This window comes from Protopterus annectens, chromosome 3.part1 (genome assembly GCF_019279795.1).
Source record: "Protopterus annectens isolate FY-2018-M chromosome 3.part1, PAN1.0, whole genome shotgun sequence".
NCBI classification, from domain to species: Eukaryota; Metazoa; Chordata; order Ceratodontiformes; family Protopteridae; genus Protopterus; species Protopterus annectens.
In genome coordinates, this window is record NC_056732.1 from 1,488,913,026 (window position 1) to 1,488,932,277 (window position 19,252).

General features: G+C 39.3%; 1 protein-coding gene across 3 annotated transcripts in view; it reads left to right on the top strand.

Moving 5' to 3' along the window:
• PALS2 (protein associated with LIN7 2, MAGUK p55 family member) overlaps positions 1–19,252 on the top strand; it is a 1,432,251-nt gene that overhangs the window by 639,466 nt on the left and 773,533 nt on the right. The gene's annotated exons all lie outside the window — the stretch shown is intronic.

The following is a 19,252-nucleotide window of genomic DNA, read 5'->3' on the forward strand; positions in this document are numbered from 1 at the left end:
CAGCTAAAATTTGCAAAACAAATACATCAAAAACATGTGAGAAAATGTGTTATGGTCTGATGGGACCAAGGTTGAACTTTTTGACCACAATTCCAAAAGGTACGTTTGGCGCAAAAACAACACTTTGCATCACCAAAAGAACACCATCCCCACGGTGAAGCATGGTGGTGGCAGTATCACATTTTGGGGTTGCTTTTCTTCAGCTGGATCTACAGCTTTAGTCAAGGTGGAGGGATTTATGAACAGTTTCAAATACCAGTCACGTTTGGCCCAAAACCTACAGGCATCTGCTAGAAAGATGAAGATGAAGAGGAATTTCACCTTTCAACACGATAATGACCCCAAGCATACATCCAAATCAACAAAAGTTTTGGAATGGGCCAGCCAGAGCCCAGACCTAAATCCAATAGAAAATCTGTGGGGTGACCTGAAGAGGGCTGTGCACAAGAGATGTCCTTGCAAGCTGACTGATTTGGCGCACTTTTGCAAGGAAGAATGGGCAAATATTGCCAAATCAAGATGTGCCATGCTGATAGACTCCTACCCAAGAAGACTGAATGCTGTAGTAATTAAATCAAAAGGTGCTTCAACAAAGTATTAGTTTAAGGGTGTGCACACTTATGCAACCAGCTTATTGTTCGTTTTTTATTTTTTATATTTTTCCTCTAACAGATTTGTTTGTTTTTCAGTTGAATTTTACAGGTTGTAGGTCACATTAAAGGTGAGAAAAGTTTTGAAATGATTTATTGTGGTCTCATTTTTGTGTATCACAAAAACCTGGCATTTTAACAGGGGTGTGTAAACTTTTTATATCCACTGTATGTCTTCCATCCTAAACTTCAGAGATCTGAACCATCAGACCTAAATGACTAAGTATTTGCTGTATATCTTTGGAACAAAGCCGTGGTTACAATATAAGAACCAGCCATTTGGCAGCAGGCTATGGTTGCTAAGGCCTCACAAGTGGCTAAGCATACCATCATCTGCTACTATGACAAAGTGGAAGCTTCCTCGATAGAATGGCTGCAGGTTCTGTTATCAGAAGTTATGTATGGCTGCACTCTCAATCCCCCTCTGAGGACATTAACGCCAGCCTTCTTGGCCCTCCTTTGAATAGAGAGCTAATATTTGAGCCTGATGTAGCCAGTTTAAAACCTTACAATAACAGGAGAAAATTAGGAAGGATTGCAGACAAATTTTCCTTTCTTCAGTACCCAGATACTAAGCCCACTTCTTTGCCTACAGGGACTCTAGACCATCTTATAAGGCCAATTAAATACTTAGGAAAAAATTCCAAGGCAAATCAGACAGGGATTCTACATCTGGCAGGCCTCCCTACCCAGACAACTCAGCCTGACTAGCGTTTATGCCCCCCATCTTCCTGTATCCAAAATGTCTCACCTGTTCCATAAAAAATGACATCTCATTACCGCAGATGAATGAGTTCTGTCCGTTATCTGACTGGATTAAAAAATGTGTTAAGAAGGAAGTCCCACCATTCAGGGGCCTCCATTCTTCTCCTCACAGTTAGTTACTCACTTCCATCATTCAGGCCTTGCTTGATCAAGGCACAACAGAAACTGAGAAAAGGGTTCTATTCAAGAGCCATAGTCAAGTCCCCAAATGATGTGAACATCCTACAGAAGGGCCTCTCTGAGACAGATGCCTGGTGTCAGAGCCATGGCCTCAAGCTCAATGCCAAAAAGTGCAGTGTCATCCCCTTTGGTAAAAACTCTGTACCCATGAACTACCACATAGGCAGCAATCTACTTAACACCGAATGCGTGATAAGAGACCTTGGGACCCAGGTGGACAGTAGTCTCTCCTTTATTAGTCACATCGCCACAGTAGTCAGGAAGTCCTTCTACGTGGCACACCTCATCATAAAAGGGTTCTCGTCCAGGAAAAAAGAGGTCATCATTACCCTCTACTCATCACTCATTAGACCCATTATAGAGTACAATGCCCCTTTTGGAATGTACCTCACAAGACATCTGCAGCAGCTGGAAAGGCCACAGAAGTACTTCACAAAGAGGATTACTGGACTCAAACAAATGCCCTACACTGACCGCCTCAAAAAACTCCAGCTTTACTCCGTAGCATATTGCCTACTCAGAGGGGATCTTTGCCTAACATATAAAGCTGTGTCAAACCCAGAGCTGTTGGACATGCTAAACCTAAAGAAATCCCAATCCCTCTGAGCTACACGCTCTAGGGACTTAAACCTTATTACCACAATAAACAGGACATGCTGGAGGGATAGATTCTTATCCCAGAGACTTCCCATACTCTGGAACAGGCTACACATCTATGTCAAGCAAAGTTCTTCATTAGCACTCTTCAAGAAAAATCTTGATGAGTGGATGGGAAATAGGAAATCCACCCCGGGGATCACTTCTGTGTCTCTGCTCGTCAGTGGCACAGGAAAATAACTTTCTTGGGTGGCGTAAGCCAGGGAACCTTTTTGGCTAGGCTTGCATAGGCCCTTGGGCCGATAGCCTAGTACCTACCTATGAACCTATGAAGACTTTTTCTGGTTCCAAGAAAAGAGGGCGAATGTAGACCTATGTTGTATATGTCCACTCAACATCTTTCTCAATGTCCCATCATTCAGGATGCTGTTCCTCCAAACTCTTCTGCCCTTCATTCTTCTACAAGCCATTACGGTGTCATTGGACCTAAAGGATGCCTACCTGCACATTCCAACTCACCCTTCCTTCAGGACATTTCTTAGATGTCGGTCTGACTCATCACACTTTCAGTTCTCTGCTTTGCCTTTTGGACTTTCTGCAGCCTCCAGGGTCTTTGAAGTGTCTATCTCCAGTCATTGCTTTCTGTAGGACTGGGGGAATTCAAATGTTCACCTACTCCGAGAACCTGCTAATACAGACATCCTCTCCACAAACCATTTTGCTGCATCTCAGCTTCAGAGTCCCTACTCCAAAGTCTGGGTTTCGCAATTAACTTAATATTTACAGTGGAACCAACCCAAGACCTACTCTTCTTAGGCTGCAGACTGTACACCAAGCTCCTGGATGCTTTCCTGCCACCAGACAAGGTACATAGCTTCTCCTGCTACTTTCAGTCTCTTCTGCCTCTTCAGGCATGCACTGCAAGATATATCCTCTGGACTTTGGAGTTCATGGCTACAATCATACATATGGTCTCCTGCTGGACTCTCTTTAATTTTTCCAAGTCCTTTGGGTTTCTAATACCATGACTGGAATGGACCCCATTCTTAAGTCAAAGTATGATTAAAGTTCATGAAATTTGTATTGTTTCAGTCTCTGATGTTAGCCAGAATTGCTATACACAGCACCTGCAGTGTGCCCTGAACTGACTCCTGCAATTCATATGGAGTTACATGTAGTGACATATTTATCTATGATTGTAAATTATTTTTTATAAGACCCATTGCTTGTACTACTGTTGGAACTGTCTGAGTATCTTTCTTCCGCACTGCCCTAGTTTCTGGCTGTAAATCCTGGTATTTTTATGACTTTGTGTCTCTCAGTACATAAGACAGTGTATTCACTGGGTGTAACAATTTCAGTGATCAGTGTTACTTTTGTCTTCTTTTCATGGACTACTATATCTCGTTTTCCCACATTGATTTTTGAATGGTTTATAATGGGTGATCCCAGGTTATATAAACTTTATCATTTTCTGTAATGGTATGTGGCTCATGTTTCCAATGCTTCTCAACTACTTCAATATTATAATGTTTGCACAATCCCCAATGCCACAGTCTTCTCACATTATTATGACTTTCAGTATGCAGTCCTTCTGCCATTAGTATATCACAACCAGCAGCAAGATATGCAACCGTTTCCAATTCTGTTTTACAAAACTTGCATTTGTCTGTTTCTCCCACATGTTCAATGGACTTTGTAAACCAAGGTGTAGTAGTCCACTTTCCTGGGCCTGCAATATTAACCTTTCATCTTTTGCATTAAGTGTTCCTCTTTTTAACCATTCCTGCATTCGGTCCTGATCAACATGAGGTTGTTCCAAGAGTTGTCTGTACTTGCAGCTGTATTTATGCATTTTACACAATTCTTGCCTTCTCATTTGATCCTTTACCTTATATTCTTTCTTTTGTTTTTTCGCACATTCACTTGCTGTCTGATTTTTATTTACGTCTGGTTTAATTTCCATTCCCGCTTGACATTAATATGCTTCTGCTAAACTAGGCAGGGAAGTCATCTTAGACTTATTCTCCTCATGTTTTAAAATTTTCACTATGCTTGGATCTTGTGAGGTCAGCAGATACATATGCAATCATGATTACAGTTCTGTACATGTAATCAGTTTCGAGAAAGCCCATACCTTCTTCAGAATGGGAAATCTATGAGTTTGGTACACACGGATATTTATAAATTGTTTGATAAACATGCAGCATTTTTCTTGTTTTCCTGTCCAACTGATCCAGTATCTTTTGGTGTCAGTCATTCACTCCAAAACTGTAAGTTAGGACAGGAAGAGCAAACTGGTTTATAACTTGGACTTTGCTCCTACATGTCAGAGCGGTTTTCAGTATTAATTTTAGTCTTCTAAAGTATTTTTTACTAAGTTTTATTTGCATTTGTTCGTGTTTTATTGTTGATCCTGCTCAAGTTCCTTTATATCACATTCCTGTCCCAGACTGATATTTTATTGGTGTTGCAACTTTCCTGCTTTAAAGGTTGCTTTTTGACATTTATCAAGACCAAATGACATTCTTATATCATCTGAGAAAGTTTTGACCACTTGTAATTGTGCTTTCAGTTCTTCATCTGATGAACTATACAATTTTAAATCATCCACAAAAAGAAGATAGGTCTTTATACTTTGTTGTTTTTGGGAACCAGATTGTAACCATGACCTAATCTGTTAAGCGGACAGCTTAATGGGTTAAGGGCAGATCAAGACAAAAGAGCAGCAATGACAGAGTCACCCTGGAATATCCCTTTTGAATTTTTTATCCCTGGAGTAATACTTTGTCTTTCATGGCTTAACTGCAAAGTGGTTTGCCACTGTTTCATGGTTGCTGTAATGTAATCGATCATTGTAGGATGTATCTTATACATTTGTAAGCACTCTATATCCATGGCTATGGGATGCTGTCAAATGCTTTTTTGTAGTTTGCCATGCCATACTTAGATTCTTCCCCTTTCTACAGTTGTCCATTATGACTGTATTTAACAACAAATGATCCTTTGTAGCATATGACTTACCCTTTTGTTGTGTTGTCATGATTGAGTTTTCTTATAAACGACTATAAACTCTGTTAGCATCAATTCCAGTGTTGGCGTCTGTTCAGGGATCTGAATATAAATGGTTCTTACACATGGCTAAATCTTCATGTAAAAATGTAAATTATTTTAGCCAAAAGTTAGGTAATTCGCCTGGGCCTGGGGTTTTTCAGTTAGGAGCTTTTTTTAATTTTGTTTCAACTTCTGTCAGTTACTTCATCCCATTTCATATCCTGTACGTATGAACTTCTTATTCTTTCTTTTGCTTCTGTTATTCAGCATCTTTGCTAGGTTCCACAAGATTTTCATAGATATTTTTCCAAAAATGTGTTTATTCTTTTTTGTGGTGTTTCTGTTCTTTTTGCCTTGTTCCAGTTCTCTGTAAAACTTTTTTAGTTATCAATACATTGCTTATTTTGCACTTTTCCTTTATATTTTGTCTGTATAGCTTCTGTTTTTTTCTGCCAGTGCTGATATCTTTAGTTTATTATTTGCAATAGTGTGCAAATAGATCCTTGTCTATTCTGATACTGTGCATTGCTTTTATCACGTCTCTGAGTATTTTGTGGATCTGTTCCCTGTTCTGTACTCTTCTAACAGTGATATTTCTTGTATTAATTACTTTATAGTTTTCTCTGTTCATAACTTCCAAGAAAGCATTTGATTTATTCCCTTCCTTTCTGCCCTGTGTTTTTGTAGTAAGACTTTATCTGTTATTAATTTAGCTGCACAGCAGTATATCCTGTTTACTTGGGTCTATATTATAACAGGGAACACTTAAAATAGAGAACACTGTATAATCGACCCTTAAAAATTGAAACTGCAAAATGCCGAACACATGGAATAACAAATCTTTTTCCCAGAGAAGAAATTCGCTGCTCCAGAAAAAAACAAACAAAAACAAAATAAAGTGGGGGGCTTTGCCCCCCACACCCCCCCTACTTAATTATACCAAATCCGAGATTGCACCACAGTGGAGGAAATGGCAAAATCCCGAAAATGACCCAGTGATTTTTTTTCTGGGGAAAAATCGCTGTTTCGTGTTTTCGGGATTTTGCGGTTTCGATTTAAAGCAGTCGATAAAACAGCGTTCACTATTTTAAGTGTTTGCTTGCATATAACAGAAGTAAATGGTTCCCTATTATCACATGAGTTTCTGTGAATAGCCCTGATTACTGTGTTCATTTGTTTTATCAAACTTCTAACATTTTGAGTTTTATTGACTTTCTGTAGTCTATTTCTTTCATAGATCTTAATATGTCTATCCTTCTCTATTAAATCAAGCAACTCTTCCCTTAGATAATTTTTCTTTTAAACTGAAGGCACATTTTATGTTCTGCATTTTTCTTGTGAGCATTCTAAAGAAAGTTCCAGAGCATCTTCCTGTGCTATATTCTTTTCTGTTTCATCCTGTGTCATCCATTGCTCTTTCATATAAGAACTCACTGGCCTATCACTGCACAACATTAACTGTGTTAGAGCTGCCACAGTTTCCTGTTCTAACCCTTGCTGTAAAACTTCAACTGAACTTTTATACTGATTACCTTGAAGCCTCCAAAGTATCTTCATGTGACAACTGTTCAGATGCTTCCCACTCCACTGGTTTCTTCCTTAATTTGGGGATTCATTATTCTGTCCTACTGTGGTGTTATCAGAGTTAGGTTTTCTACACTAAATAGGATCATAGGAGATACTAGGCTATCGTCCCAGAGGTCATTTTGAGCCTAGCAGTTTCAACCCAATATAATGCTGTAGAGGTAGTAGTTAATACCCAAGATTGCATTTAGTGATGACTGCCCATGTCCAGGGGGGTTGTGGGTGTTATCTCCAGAAAGAATTTACAGTGCCCCATCCACTCATCCGAGTTCCTCTTGAACAGTGTCATAGAGGTGCTCTGTTTCACATGAATTGGTAGCCTGTTCCAAAGATGTGGCAGTTGCTGGGAGATAAATCTGTACCTCCAGCATGTCCTATTTAAGTCGCAGGCCATATTTAAGTCCCTGGAACGGGTAGCCCTAGACCCATTTGATTTACGGATATGCAGTAAGTTCATTAGGTTTGGGTCTTGGGTTGCTCTGTAGGCCAGGCATAAGTCTCTCCTAAGAAGTCTGTATGATCGGAATATAGTGACAGGGATTTTAGTCTGTCCGTGTAAGGCACATGCTAGATGCCCTTGATCATCTTTGTTAGAAACCGCTGAGTTTTCTGTAATTGCTTAGTATGGTACATGCCAAGTGGGGCATTATACTTAATTATGGGCCGGATAAGTGCTGAGTATAGGGGGCTCTCGAGGCAGTGCCTTTACTAATCAAGTAAGGCTTTCCTTACAATGATAGATAAGTGGTGGTCAAAGTTAAGGTTGCAGTCACCTTGTGATCCCAGGTCCTTTACCACTTCAAGGGTACTTAGGGTATTTATTGATTTGATAGTGTGTGAAGGGACACTGTTTGTGCTGAAGGGAATGATGATGCATTTCTTTGCATTCAGTTTGAGACCGTGACTAATACACCAGTCGCTGGTCTGTGTGAGACCATCATGGAGTATACTGACATCATTTGGGGGTTCAATGATCGCACCTAGTTTGCAGTCATCTGCAAACTTGGTCAGCCACAACCCTTTAGTTTTGACCTGAACTTCTGAAATGTGTATACCAAACAGTAGGGGGGGCCCAGCACTGACACCTGTGGCACCCCACTGGTAACATGTCTGCTGGTTGATGTGGAATCACCCGCTTTGATAATGAGTATCTGTTTTATGAGCCAGTTGGCAACCCATCTTACAACAAAGGAGTTTACATTCAGTTTGCTAGGTTTATCGGTAATGCCAGACTCTGGGATTGTGTCAAAAGCCTTTGCCAAGTCAAGGTATGCTGTGTGCATACATTTGCCGTCATCAATGGCCTTAGTCACACTTTCAAAGAAGTACACCAGATTTAACAGGCAGGGTCTGCCCTTCACGAAGCTGAATTGGGTAGGATCCAGGGTTTGGGGGTCACCTATGTCTTTTTTTTTTTTTTGAGGTCCATAATGGTACATTCCATGCCCTTACAGATAAGGCTGGTCAGGCTTATGGGTCTGTAGTTTTCTGGATCTGTTGCTAGGTCACCTTGTGGAAGGGAATAACTGTAGCTGTTCTCCATTCCATAGAAACAAAGCCTGTGCTTAGGCTATGATTGAAAAGGGTACTTTGTTTGATGCTAGTTCATGTTTTAGCCTGTTTAGAAGACATCCTAGGATGTCGCCTGGTCCCATAGAGGCCATGTTGTTTGCCTTTGACAGGGCTTTGAGGACCTGCTCTTCAGATATGTAAGGTCTGTGGGGGATGGGGGGTTGGAGGAGGTTTGCTGTAAGTTAGGAGGGGATAAGGGAGTAAAAATTTCACCAAACCTATCCGCTAGCAGGTTTGCTATTTCTGCAGGATCAGTGTGAGATACCATTGGCCACCAGTTCCGCGCATACTTGGGTCCTACCCTTTAGATTACGTACATAGCTGTAAAGGCCTTATATTTATCCTTGACAGTACTTGGTTTCTCTCAAAGGATCTCTTGGAAGATTTGATGAGTTGTCTTATTTGCCTGTTAAGGCCGAGGAGGGTGCTTTTCCATTGTTGGGTCTTTGTCTTTGTTTTCTTGGACAGCAGCTTTTTGCATTTGGTGTAGAGTCTGTTGATGCTGGAAGTCCACAATGGCAGCTTGATTATACTTGGGGCTCTGGCTTTGATTCTATCTGGTACTGCTGAGTTTCTACACTTATGCAAGTGATTGTACAGGACTTTAATGTAAGCTTTGGCGTAGTTACCACTTTCAGCTTGGGGTGGGGCTTGGGATGTATTTATACCTTCATCTAGGAGGGCATAGTTTGCCTTGGTGAAGTTTTTTAGGCTGATTTCAGCCTATGTGAGTTCTGGTGTTAGTGTCAGTTCAAATGTGACTGATTTGTGGTCAGTTTTAACTAATGAGGGTCCAACAGTTGCAGCAGTGCTGCACCTGTTTGGCATGTTGGTGAGGACCAGCTCTAGAATGTTTGTTCCTCTTGTTGGGGTATGGACAATTTGTTTCATGGCATTTGAATTCACAAAGTCAAGGAACTTTTGTGCTAACAAGTTTGGGCTAGAGTAGTTTTCCCAGTTGATGGTGGGATAATTGAAATCCTCCATAACCAGTGTGTTTGGTAAAATTTGGATTGTCTTCAGTTTGGTTAAGTAGGCTTTGTGGGTATTGTGCCCATGGAGGGGGATCTATAACTGGCTAGGACTTGAATGGGGTTCATACCCACCTTAACCTGGAGTAACTCCATGGAGTTGTTCAGTATAACTAGAAGTGAAGTGAATTTATCTCTAATGTAGATTGAAACACTGCTTCCTTTGGTTTTCACACATTCATTTTGCAGTCTAATGGTGTGGAAGGCATTATAGCCTTGCAGGGCCGGGGCACTTTGTGAGGCCTTAAACCAGGTTTCTGTGGCTACACAGACATGTACATCTTCAAACACCTAAACTTCGATCTTCTAATATCGAAAGCAAAAAACGTTGAATGGCCGATTTAACACAGGGAAAGATTTCCCTTGGCCGTTCGCTGGAGTTTGCTATTTCCCTATGGTTGAGCGATTTCTGAGTTGGTATATTTAGTTAGGGGGGTGTGGGGAGCACAGCCCCCCACTTAATTTAGATGTAAAGTAATGTTTTTTGTGTTGTGGCCGAGGGACGTGTTTCCCTGGGACGTTCGACAATGTGCGGTTCGATATTAGAAGATCGATGTTTAGGTGTTCGATCACCTAAACATTTGGTCTTCTAATATAGACCTGATAGGAGTGCTTCCAGGGAGTGTCGTTTTTGGTTTAAACTCCTAGCATTTAGCAGCATGACCCTTAATTTTTTCTTCTTGGTTAATTTCACGTTGGTAATGTTGTTTTTGAGACCTTGTCTAAAAAAGGCACTATGGGGGAGGGAAGAGCCCTTGCCAGCAGCAAAAAGCTATGAGTGCCAGGTGCAAACTGTCTTTGGCAAATCAGCGAGGTTTGTAGACCATGGATTCCCAGGCAGACAGAAACTGGATCCCCTTGGAATGACACCAAAAACTAAGCCAATTATTGAAATCAATCATTTTTTTTATACTGTGGCATCACTGTAGGTGAGGGTAGTATGCTACTCAAGGTTTGGGACATACCTGCCTGGGACACATACTGAGAGAGCTTGACCGTGTCTGTCTTCATATTGTCCAGCATGGTACATCTCAGGTCATTCACACCAACATGTACTATGACAGAGTCATAATGGTACTTGGTACTGAGAGACCTGAGTTCATGCATGAATTGACAATTCCTGACACAGGACAGACAGCTGACTGTGACTTTCTCCTTGTCCAACCTGGTGAGTGGGACATCCGTGTGTCTCACTGCTGAATCTCCAAATACAAGACAACTTGACTTTTAAGTGTTACAACTTACGGGCTTAATGGGTGAGACACTGGTGCTTCTGTGTGTCATGGGTGTTGTGGAGACTGTTAGCTGTAGCAGACTTGTGTTTTGTAGGTCTCTGGAGTTTTTTTTAGAGAACCTCCATGTATGTGGATTTACATGTTTGATGCGTACTATGTGTATGAGTAGTGGTAATATGTGAATATGCAGTGGTGGGTGAATTGACAGCCTTCTCTGTGTTACTGTTTTGAGTGAGAGAGCACATGGATTCTAGATCACTTTGCAGGTAATCCATAACCTCAGATGTCCTTCAAGGATGCATCTGCAGTCCTTACAAATGGGTTGTCCTGTCGTCAGGCAGCCCTTCGGTCGGCCGGATTCCAAAGTCTGGGTCTGGCCTCGGCTGGTGTCGCACTTCACCCGACGTCATAGCTGCAGCTCTTCGGGTATAAAGGCATCAGCCGACGCCATTTTCCTCAGTCTTTTTGCGCGTGGCGCAAGCAGAAGCTGTTTGCAAGTGCCGGTCGGTCAGATCCAGAGATTACTACTACCGAATACTACTTGAAGACTTCTAAAAGCTAAGTACCCGTTGGGGACTCTTTCTTGCCTCAGCCGATGTCAGAAAAAGTGAATAACTGTTTAACTTGTGGGAAACAAATACCTCATAAAGATTTCCACTCTTACTGCTTACCTTGTTTAGGCCCAGACCACGACGTAGCAGCTTGTTTAGCCTGTGCTTCTTTCAACCGACGGATGCTTAGACGTCGGTCGGAGTTTGCTGAACAGTTTTTCGGCTCAGATTTCGCGTACATAATGCCGTCGGATCCTCCGACTTCACAAGTTGTTAAGAAACGTAAAGAAAAGGACCGACACTCGCGGTCCGCGGTTTCGGCCGAAACCGCGGTTAAGCAAACCGCGAGTGTCTCTGTTTCGGCCGAAACCGAGCAAGCGGTTCTAACTTCAGCCGAATCCATGACTACTACCGAGGCCCCTTCTAACCTGGTTGAATCGGCCTCTGAAATTTCTATTTCTTTAACTTTTCCATTACTAATCCTCCTGTCTACTTGATCTCTTTGTTTTCTTATTGTTTTGTATTGTAAACTTTTCCATATCCAGATGCCTTTGCCTGTATTTCTATTCAAATGTCTTTGTTGCTGCTCTTTTTGTATTGGTTAGTTTTTCTTTCTCCTTTACATAAATATTGCATCATATTAAATCTCTTTTTCTTTCCCATGTCCATATTTCTTCAGATATTTCCTGCTCCTCCTGTTTCTCCTTAGGGCAATTCATTGTTCCATCATGCTGTGATATAATCTTTGTTAGACTTTCTACACTAAATCCTTCACTTCGCAGATGTTCCCTGTTTGTGATCTTATTTTTTTGTGAAATTTTCCATATCTGGGTGCCTTTGTCTGTATTTCTCTTTGAAAACCTTTGGGGCTGTTTTTTTTGTATTGATTAATTTGGCTGTCTACTTTGTATAAATATTGCATCATATCAGATCGGTCTCTTTGCCATGTCCATATTTCTTTTTATGCCTTTCAAAAGTTTCTAGATTTTGTTGTTTATAATTTCACACCTCCTCAGTTGCTTTTTTTCTCCAAATGGCCCAAAGTTTCTAGGTCTATATAATGTTTTTTCATGAATCTGTTGTATTAATGAATACAAATGTGCATTTGAAGTGTTTGACAGTTTTTCATGTGCAAGCATTGTATCTTCTGTCCAGAAATTCTGGTTTCTTGCATAATAGTAACAATACATCATTTCTTTCTTATCTTCCATGATCCACTCTATCTTCTTTATGGCTCTTTTTTGGCCTATCATTTTTTTTCCAGTCCTTGCACAAGTGTGCCTACCAGGATTGGACATTTTTTTTTTATCCTGGGACTTGTGCACCCGACCGTCTTTTATTTTTTAACCTACTTCTGTAAAAAAAAAAAAAAAACAAAACAGGGTCCACCTCTTGAAAGTACTCACCAAGACTTCAAGATTAATTTGGTTCCAGCAGCACTACCCTCCTTTGCTCGTTGATTTTTTCATCTCCCCATTTGGACCCATCAAAAAAAACAACCAGTATCCTGAACCACGAGCAGCTTAAAAGTACATTTAATAAGTTCCATAGTTGACGAACACTTCATGTAGAGTTCTGTAAAATCCAAGATATGTAAAATAAAATCAAAGAAGGTAGACAAAAGTATAAAATTCCAGTGCAAGCATAAAATTCCAAACCACGCTAGTGCAGTAGCAATACACATTCACCTTAGCAGGCTTCCTCAGGCATGTAATACCAAATTAGGAAACTAGAATGCTTTAAATAGGTAAAGTTGGTCATGTGATACTAAAAGGTCACGTGATACTAAAAGGTCACATGATGCAAAAAGGTACATATTCACTTAGAATCTTAACACTAAAGAATGCAATTCTGAAACGATGGCTACATAAGAATGGACACACAAAATGTAATGAGTTTACGGTAGCAAGGTATGGTGACAGTTATCAACATTAAAAACATGAAAAATACATAATTAGTGAAGTCAATGTATCTGGTTATGGAGATGCTTTAGATGGGGCTCAATAGCAACTATGTCATTTATTCCAGGAGGGATGTGAGATTTATATCTGAGGATCCATTGGAGCTCTTCTTCAATTATGAATGTAATATTCCCTCCCCTTATGGGTTGTAAAATAATTTTTAAAATAAGCAATTTAAATGAATGAGTTTGATCTGTTTCATTTACAGTTATGTAGTGAATTAGTTAAAATGTGCCTAATGATCTCTGGTAGATGTTGACTTGTTCTTTCCTTAAGCTTCCTAGTGGTTTTTCCTATATAGTAAGCTGGACATTTATTTACATTTGTTTAATGTGAAATTCCGACTGGACGCAGGTCCTTTTTCAGCGGATGCCCAGGGAGAAAAGCTCCACGTCATGTATATGATAGAGATACAAAGTTGCAGCAATAGTAAACATTACAGGTTGTTGGCTTTAATACAATAACAAGATATTGATTATCAACAGTATATACAGAAAATGTTGCAAGTTAAGATAGTTTCTTGTCATTTATAACATTAGTAACAAAGTTGTCAGACAATATGTTAAAGTATGTAAAGACAACTAGTTATTTCTACTGCAAGTTGCTAAATAAATAAAATTTTTGGAATTGCAATTGCCATATGCTAAGGTAGTAAAGGGTTTCTACATCACTGGATGTAAAATGGCCTTTTTTGTATTTACAGAACTACACTGGATGCAGTTATTGCAAGTAACTGTTCCATGTCTATTACTTTGGGAATTAAAATGAGTAGCCAGTTGTTCTTTGTAACAAAATATATTTTTAGATTACTTGAGCTTTTAAAACTGAACGATGGTTGATCAGTGACTGTTGTACGTAGTTGTGGTATTCCCAATAAAACTGGCCAATATCTCGATGTAATATTTTTTATTTTAGGAGTGTTACTATTGTAGGTCATAGTGAGCCTACATTTGTTAGGACTTTCATTAGTAACTCTGCTTTGTCCTGAACTATTGGAAAAAAAAAAAGGTCTGGATGTTATGTTTATTTAAAATATCCTTTTTTATACTGTCTACCATGTGTGACTTGTATCCTCTTTCCTTAAATTCACGTGCTGTAGTATGCAATTGTAAATTCATCTGTGTCTTTCCATTATTAAGCCTTGCTATCCTTAAACACTGATTTTGTATTATATTTTTATAAATGCGTGGTGAATGCATGCTGGTACTGTGTAGGTAATTGTTACTTCATATTTCTTTCCAATACTTAGAGGTATTTATTTGTGGGAGCTCATTTTTGCTTAAAGCTATGTCTAGGAAGGTAGTTGTAGAAGGAGATGGTTCTGTTTTATTTTTATAAAAATATAGTATGGAATCCATGTTTAATGATTGCAAGGCTTAACACTGAAGAGACGAAGATGAATTTACAATGATATACTACAGCACGTGAATTTAAGGAAAGAGGATACAAGTCATGCATGGTAGACAGTATACAAAAGGATATTTTAAATAAATGTGACACAATATTACGACCTTTTTTTAAACAGTTACTAATGAATGTCTTAACAAATGTAGGTTCACTATGACGTATAATAGCAGCATTCCGAAAATAAAAAATATTATATCTAGACATTGGCCAGTTTTACTGGGAATACCAGGACTATGTACAACAGTCACTGAGCAACCATCTTTCAGTTATAAAAGATTAACTAATCTAAAAAATATGCTTTGTTACAACGAACAACTGACTACTCATTTTCATTTTTCAAAGTAATAGATATGGAACATTTACTTACAATAACTGAGTCCACTGTAGTTGTATAAATACAGAAAATATGGCCTCTCCTGTTTGGCTGAGAAATATATTAACATGTTATCATCATCAGGCTGCTAGGTATACTGGTCGGTTTTACGGCCAGGTTCCTATAGCATTAATGTATTGTCTTTGTTTTTCATGAGATGCTAATGAAGTTAGTAGCATATTTTAATAAATGATAAATAAGTCCTTTAACAAATATTTATTAAGAATTTTTATTAATGGACTATGAAGTAATGACTATGAGGTCATCTTTCCCCCCTTTTCTCTTTCAAGGGCGATAAGTTGTGCTTTTGAAATGTATAGATTGGTTTGACTTACTTGTTTTATATATAGGAGAGAATTTCCGTGACATAAAATGCCATTTCTCTTTTAAATATTCAAATGTGCATTAATTGGAATCTTGATGGGATAATTAGCAATGCTTTTTGTATATAAATGTTGATTTTAGATTGTTTAATTGTAACCTGATGAAGCACACCGGGATGGTGTGTGAAAGCGCTTGTTCCTTTTAAATAAATTGTGGATTCTACATCGTGGTGGTTCCCTGCAGTTTTTTCTTTTCTACATAAATACAGAAAAGGCAATTTTACATCTAGTGACATATAAACCCTTTCCTGTGTTAGCATATGGCAATTGCAATTCCAAGAATGTAATTTATCTAGCAACTTGCAGTAAATGTCCAGCTTACTGTGCAGGAAAAACTAATGGGAAGCTTGAAGAAAGAATAAGTGATATGTTTAACAAATTCACTACATAAACATATAAATGAAACAGATCAAACTCATTCATTTAAATTTCTTATTTTAAAAATTGTTTTACAGCTCATAAGGGGAGGGAATATTACACTCCTAACTTAAGAAGAAGAACTCAGATGAAACCTCAGATTTAAATCTCACATCTCTCATGGAATAAATTACATAGTTACTATCAAGCCCCATCTAAAGCATCTCCATAACCAGATACATTGACTTCACTAATTGTGTATTTTTCATGTTGTTATTGATTATAATGGAACTGTCACCATACCTTGCTACCGTAAACTCAGTACATTTTAGGCATCTTTTCTTATGTAACCATTCTTTCAGAATTACATTCTTTAGTGCTTAGATTTTGAGTGAAAATGTGATTTTTTACATCATGTGGGTTTTTTTTTATATCGGTGACCTTTTTAATATCATGTAGCTGTTGATATCATGTCACTCGTTATATCATATGAATGATTTTACCTGTTTAAAGCATTCTAATTTCCTAATTTAGTATTACATGCAGGAGGAAGCTTGCTAAGGTGAAAATGTAATGCTATTGCAGTAGCGTGGTTTGAAATTTTGTGCGTGGACTGGAATTATATACTTTTGTCTACCTTCTTGGATTTTATTTTATATATCTTGGATTTTACAGACGTCTATGTGAAGCGTTTATCAACTTTGGAACTTATTAAATGTACTTTGAAGCTGCTCATGGTTCAGGACACTGGTTGCTGTTTCAATTTGACTGGTTTCTACAGTGTCTGACTTTTCACACACTAATACTGATTATTTACGTTGTGCTCCATTTGAACCCAACCATGCTTACAGTCTGCTGCTAGACTCCATATGAAAAAGATCCAGTGATATCTGAAATCCATTTGGTCTCAGTATTCCCATCCATTGGCCATGCAGATAACTCTTCTACCCTGCTCAAAGAAATAAGTCTAATGGTGGATATCTCAGGTAAACCACAATCTGGGTTATCCTTTCAAATTACAGATATCACAATAGGAATTGCACACAGATGCTTCAGACATCGCATGGCAATTATGGATGAGCTGTCCAAGAGTTCAGGGCCAGTGGCTACTGAATCTTTAGTCAGTACACATCAACCTGAAGGACATGTGTGCACTAAAAACAGACCCTGCAGACCTTCTCATACTCCTGGGCCCCTAGACCTCTTGGGATATTCACAGACAACACCACAGTTATGTGGTACTTAAACAAGCAGGGTAACAAAGTCTTACCTGCTTTGCAGGCTAAGTCTTATGGCATGGAATCAGGCCAGAAAAGCAAACTTGTCCCTTAAAACTATTTACATTCTCTCACAAGACAATGTCCTGGCAGATTTTCTAAGTAGATCAAGGGAAGATCCATCCATGAATGGATGTTAAACAGGGAGATCTTCCTAGACGTAGACTTGTCTTGTTTGCCTCTATTCACAATAAAGAATGTCCTCTTTTCTGCCCCAGGACTTCTTGCCTTCATGCATGGAAAATGCATGTCATGTCCTTTCATTGGAGACAGAGGTTCCTGTATGCCTTCCCTCCACTTCCTCTTCTCCAAAATGTCTTGCTGAAGATGCAGAGATCAAAAAGCAGAGTCTACTGGTGACTCCCTTTTGGCCAAGGTGGCATTGGTTTCTCCCTTCCTTGCACCTAGCCAGGAGTCAACACCACAAGCTTACCCACAAAGAGGACTTGCTCACACAGCAAAAAGGCTTTCTTCTTTCACCCCAGTCTGTTATCTCTCAACCTGACATTATGGATAGACTTCTGATTCCTTTCAGGCACAGATTTTTCTGAGGATATGCTTCAGGTTCTCCAGGAGGTAAGGAAATCTACTACCCAGAAATCTTACATAGTTAAATGGGATATTTTCTTTTTGGTATCATGCTCATAAACAGGGCTGTATACAAGTGGATGCTCCCACTGTTCTGTCTTACTTGTGTGAGCTCTTAACACCTGGCCTGGCGTATTCCTCAATCAAGGCACACCTTTTAGTCATTTCTGCTTGTTTACTTATCAACTCCCTTCTGATGTCCAGACTAGAGATAAAACAGTTTTTGAAGGGTGCCCTCCACCTGTTATGTCCTAGGAAAGCTATTCTGCCTCCTGGGGACATTAACTTTGTTCTGGAAAAGCTTACTGTTCCATCTTTTCAGCCAGTGGCATCTATTTCTATCAAATTCTGTACTTTGAAAACCATACTGCTAGTTACCCTTACCTCAGCTGGATGTGTACCTGAGCCACGTAACAGTGATGTCCTACTGATCACTGTTGCTGAATTCCTTCCCACCCTACCATCCCTCTTTCTCTACATTTGATTTCCTCTTCCTGGGACTGAGGGGGAGCCATGTTCTGCCTTCTCCCCTCATAGCTGACTTATTTTACTTTCATCAGGTGTCTATAGGTGTCCTGGCTTGGGGGTAGTCTGTGTTTTTTTACTCGTATGTCCATTTATGTACCCTTATGCCCACAGGCTGAGGTAATACTTTGGAAGTTTGACTCCTATGGAAAGTTTTGGCTTTGGTACTCCAGCTGGACATCTGGTTTGGAATACTGTAGTAGTTATCAGTAGATCATCTACTGTTATAGTAAGTACTTGTGCAGCAGTACTTTCAGCAGCATAAATTTCAACAGGGCAGTTGACCTCATAATTAAATGCATGTGTTCCAAGGAGGAGTCATTAGTTCCATTATTTTGTTGGCAGCTTTGTTTTATTTTAGTTTGATTTACAAATGGTAATAAAAAGGAAGGACAAAGACAAAAAAATGTACAGTTATGTTAGCTTTATAGCATCATGTTTCTGTTTTGACTTTAAAGTGTAATATTAGGTGTGCTCACTCACTGCTTGGCTGTCTAGTTAAGTTCCCAGCTGTACTGACTTCTTTGTCATGCCTGCTTGCTTTTTTTTGGTCTAGGTGGATCTTTTGCTGGTTGCTTCAGTTTCTTTCCTTGTCCCAAATGCATTGAGGTGGTGGTTTGGAGAACTTCTAAATTGCCCATAGGTGTACATGCTGTTTAAGTGAGTGTGTATATGTGTTCTGTGATGGATAAGCATCCTGTCCATGATTAGTTATTTGCCTTGCACTCCCTAAATGCTTAGTTAGGTTTGGGCTCCCTGTGACCCTTACTAAGATGAAATGGGTGTTTGTACAATTTATTCACTAAATCATTTTCGTTGTATAAGTGTAACATGTTTGGGATAGCCCATGTTTTAGCTGCCTTGGGGGTGCAGTTAGTAATGTGCTAAGAACTGACTGTATAGCAAGAATTCAAATCCTAGTGCTTGACATGCATCTCTTTCCAGTTTGTGCTTTTGAGCTTGAGACTGATGAAATGTATTCATGTTTGGTTACATTATCACAGAAGAAAATATTTTGCTGTGGAATTGGTTTGGTTTCTAGTGGCCTAGCCCAGTGTTCAGGTTAAAAACATGCACTCCATTTTCAGTCTGAGAGCTTTGCATGTACAAGGTAAAATAATTTATATTTCTGCTACTGTGTTTTGGGGGAATTCTTCTTGTC